This window comes from Notolabrus celidotus, chromosome 20, assembly GCF_009762535.1.
Source record: "Notolabrus celidotus isolate fNotCel1 chromosome 20, fNotCel1.pri, whole genome shotgun sequence".
In the NCBI taxonomy this organism is placed as follows: domain Eukaryota; kingdom Metazoa; phylum Chordata; class Actinopteri; order Labriformes; family Labridae; genus Notolabrus; species Notolabrus celidotus.
Genome location: NC_048291.1, coordinates 15,674,896 through 15,679,857, shown reverse-complemented (window position 1 = coordinate 15,679,857; position 4,962 = coordinate 15,674,896).

Below are 4,962 nucleotides of genomic sequence, written 5' to 3'. Positions count from 1 at the left end.
GCATATACCAAAGCCTGGGTGTAAAAGGTGAAGCTGAGATGTTTGTCGGTTTCTCCACAAGTCTCCTGCTGCTCCACACCTCCCAAGACGCAGTAGCACGAGTGGGTACCAAACAGCTTCCTGGATGCTGAGGGAGCCACACCTTACCTGCTTGTGCCAGCTGACGCCTTGTCGTGACTCAACACACCAACCTATTGATTCATGTTAGATGAGCTTGCTGTAGACATTTCTCTCATTTCTCTTTCGTCTCTTCCCCCCCTGCCCCACTCCTCGACTGTTTCACTGGGTCTCTCTCTGTTTCTGAGGCGTTCCACTCTGTCAAGCCCTCCCTTTCCCCCTGTTGTTTGTTCTCCTCGTCTTTGATGAGCTAGCCTCGGCCAGGCGAGCCGGCAGCTCCCCATTGATTGGACGGTCGATGGGTTGAGTGTTTTTGCTGGCTTCTATAGCGAGCATCCTGACTCTGTAAATTGAGCAAAGCCAAAAGCACCGCTTTCTTTCAGATCAAGGGACCGCTCTAATGTCAACACAGAACGCGCTCAGAGAGAGAGGCAGAAAGAGGGATTCAACTTAACCCTCCGAAGACAACAAGCCCCAGATAGACATCCTCATCTCCACCTTCCCATGTATCATCCTTCCATCACTTTCTCTACTTTACCACTTTTTGTTTACCTCCACAGCTGAAGAGGAGTGCAGTGTGAAGGTGCTCTGCCTTGCTTTCTCTCCAGCAGGTTCCTGAGGCTGAACTTTGGGCGTTTCGGAAGGCGGGAGGGAAAGAGGGAGGGATGTGGCAATAAGTGAGGTGGAGGTGGGGTCGAGAGTGTGTGGTTGGGGGTGGATTTTGTTGTTGGGAGGATTATTGATAAAACTGAAATGAAATGGAAATGGATTTAAACCCAGGTCAGGCCATTTTCCCCTCCTCATTTTTCCATTTGAGCCATCCTCTCTCTGAGTAGCCAAGCATAACACAGACAGATAAGTTGCTTTAAAGAAAAAAGAGAGAGAGAGAAAGGACAGCGTTTTATTAAATCTAAATTTTCTCTTTTTTCCTGCACCTGTTTTTCTTTCGTCCTCTCTACTTTCCTTTCTCTCTTCCTTGCTGTCTTCCTCTTTTATCTCTCTATCTCCTTCTTCTCCTTTTTCCGATGCTTGAATAGAAGTGGATCAAAAAGGTAAAGACCACAATGAACATAACAACCACAGCTCGCCCCTTCCTCCCTTCTCCTCCTCCCTTGTCTCCCTCTCTCCCCCATAACCCCTCCCCCTGCCCTCCTAACCCAGCACCTTGTGTAGTGCTCATGTTTGATGTTGATACCCCTCCCTTTTTCTTTCTCAATCTCTAATCGCCTCCTCTGCCCTTCTCTTTCTTTCTCTCTTTGAACTAAAACCAAAACTCTAAAATCCTTCTAGATTTCCTCCTTGGTTCTGATGACACCAGCCCGACCTGCACGCACGCACACACTTACTCACACACGCACACAAAAGGGCACCATGGGAGGTCAGTTCAGAATCTATGAGAGATAAAAGAAAGATGAACTTCATTCCTTTCCCGTATGATGTATCACATTTAGCTTAAACTTAAACACTACATACATGCATATCATCTCATGGATGTCTCACCTTGTTTCCATCACTTCTTCCTCACCTTGTTGCCTCATGCACACATAAAGGACCATGTTTCTCATCACATATCTCTAGAATTCTCTTCGCATTTGGCTAATACAATTTGTCGGTCCATCCAACTCTAAGCAAAAAAAATCTCTCTTTACATTATCCAGCTGCTCCTTGACTCCATCCTGTATCTCTCTTCCTCTAGTTTTAGTTTCTCAGGACCAAATCAAAGTTTGTTGTTGCTCTAATCTTTGAGTAAAACATTGTGTTGAGATAACAGCTCCTGGCCAAAGTCACACTCGATATCATTTTTACAGAATCCCATTTCCAGGTGCTTCAGTGTCCTCCTCTCATTCAGTCTCTCTTCCTTTTTCAATTAATCACACTTTAATTTAACTCCTTTTCTCTCACTGTCCTCTTACTTATCTCTCCTTATTGTGTTTCTCATCCTCTTTTTCTCTTGTTCTCCTCCTCTCCTCCGCCTTTCTACGATTGGTTTATCTCTCAGATCACATCTGGCCATCACAAGCAGCTGCAGGCTCTTTTGAGCACACTCCTCTTCCTCCTCTCCTCTTCTCTCTCTTCCTCTAATTCTACAGTTTGTCACTGCCACTTCTCTGATTTCTTTATTGCACATGCACTGTGAACTTGTGCCCCCCTCCTCCTTCTTCCCATACACATCCTCGTCAGTCAGTCCTGGTTTCCTTATGTGTTCAATGAGGCTCTGGAGGGGGAGGAGAGGGGGAGGCGATGGGGGTGGGAGGTGTATCCAAAGTAGGGAGTGCTTCAGCTTCTTTTAACGGCCTCTCTGATACTGCACGTCCTTACTACAAGCACTCCTAAAGAGCTCCAATCAGCATGGCCAGGCACCTCAATCACCGGCTTCTTAAAGAGGAGAGGTAGACCTGACCCGTACCCAAGGTCACTATGAGAGTAGTGGCCATCAGAGCCAGCTTCCCAATGAGCCTTAGCCTCCTCTCTCAGCCCCCCCCCCCCCCCCCCCCCCTCTAAACTCCCTCTGAACCACCCTTTTCACATTCCTCTCAGCCTCAGCCATTTTCACTGTCTGGCCTCATGGCCGGATCCATATGTTGGCGAAATTAACTCCTGCAGAGGTTGCCATTAACCGGTTTATGGACCCCTTTGTCTCTCCATGCCTTTTCATTAACATGGATCATTGTCTGACATTTTTCTTCTCACCACAAGCAGCCATTTTAACTCTCTCTTTCTGCTAGTGGTGTAAACGCAAGCTACAAAACCTTCTTCTCCTTCCCCTGTTTCCACCTCACCCAGCTGGTTATTTTTACTCTACTTTTCCTCCCACTAACACTAAGATATATTACCCTTTCCCTTGTCTGCACCCCTCCTTTTGCCACCTTTATCCATCCCTCAATAGCTAAACACCCTTCCTTTCTCTGTTTTGGCTGAATTAACATTCCAGACTTGTGTCTGTCTGTGTCTGTCAATTAAATCCCCAAAGACTGATCAGCTGATTAACAGATTTGGTTTGGGATGACGTGCACCTCTCAGTGATGATGTCACATGCAGGAGATCCTTTTCAATGAATGTCTACACCCTGTCAACCTACCTTCTGATAGGCTTTTTTTAAGACTATAGCATCAACTGTCGCTCTTTCTTCGCATCACTCCCTCTGTCCCTTTTCTCACCCCCTTTATGCGGACAGTCTAGCAGAATACTCTACCACATCATTACACTGTTTCCTTTACCATAGCCGACAGCACCAAACAAGTGTCCGCCATTTTTTCTCACCTCCAATCTGTTTGCTTCCAAAGGGAGAAAGGCAAGGAAATGAAGCAGCATTAGATTCTGTGAACAGTCCTGCTATTTCAACACACAGCGGGGCGGGGCGGGGTGAGGCATACAAGGACAGAACCATTGCTCACAAAAAAAACCTGCTCACTACTTGTGATGTAGAAAAGTGGGAGAGAATGAGTGAGAAACCACTGCATCGTGTGACAGGAAAACACAAAGAAGGGCTGCAAAAGGAGAGAGAGGGAGGGAGAGAGAGAGAGAGGAAGAGGTAGAGCCGTCGCTATAGAGACGATGAGTCAGGCAGCATCACCTCATTAGGAATGACCCACCACACACAAGCACAGTCATGTGACCGAGCCAGTGCAGACACCCTATTCAGAAGCAGAGGGAGATAGGAGAGAGTGTGGGGACTGACTGTACATGCAGAAGTCATGCATTGTTAGAGCCTCAGAACAGAGAGGTGAGCGAATGAGGCAGCTGATCATGAATATAAATCAGTGCGTCTGCTTTCAGGACCTTTATGGGGAGACAGCACCTTCGAGATGCTGAGCAGGAGGTAGAAGAGGGAAACATGCAAGGCAGCGGCTAGGCTATTGCTACATCTATGCAGAGTTACTGTAACCACACTGCTCAAGCATTATCAGTCAGCATAGTGTATGCCCCTCTGCTGTCTATTGTATCTGTTGCCATTGCAGCCATGTCCCGAGCAACTTTCCCGTCACTCAGTGTCAACTTCTCTCTAAGGCTGATAAGACTCTTCTTTCAATGGCGCTATCTTGAGCCGTAGCAAGCTTTTGGTCTCAGTGAAGGGTATTCTGTGGGGTGAATGTTTGGATTGATAAAGGTGCCAGTTTGACACCTGCCTCTTCCACTGTCTGCAAAGTGCGTATTCGTGTGCAATTTCTGCAGATATGTGTTTGCGTCTGTCCTAAGGGTGTGTGTTTTTGTGTGTATAAGTCTGTGCACAGTTTTTTGTACTGTATTATGTTCTTACCCCCATGACTTGACCCCTTTGTAGTCTAAAAGGAAGCGGAAACACAATGGGAGCCCCTCCCTCCTCCTTTCTTAATGCTCTCACCTTCTCTCTGTCACTTAATGTCACTCCTCAGCAGATTAACTCACTCCTAATTCTCATTTCACAGGAAATAACCTATTTACGCTCTCTTACTCCACTCCTCTCTCTCCTCTTGTTTGCACACACAGAACACGCTCACATCCTTCTTCACACTTTCTTTTCTCCTTCTGCCTCTTTTTCTCTCTGAACTGCACACATGCATGCCTTCATACACACACACACACACACACACACACACACACACACACACACACACACACACACACACACGCACACACACACATACACACACACACACACACACACACACACACACACACACACACAAAATCACATATATATTCTGTATATTTATTTATATATTTAGGAAAACACACATTCAGACTCAGCTACTCACACAAATGGGTTTATGAATGTGCGTCAACATACCATCAGGAGGCTGCACACTCATGCACACACACTAACCCTAAAAGTCCATTAACCGTCCAGCATGGATTCAGGGTACC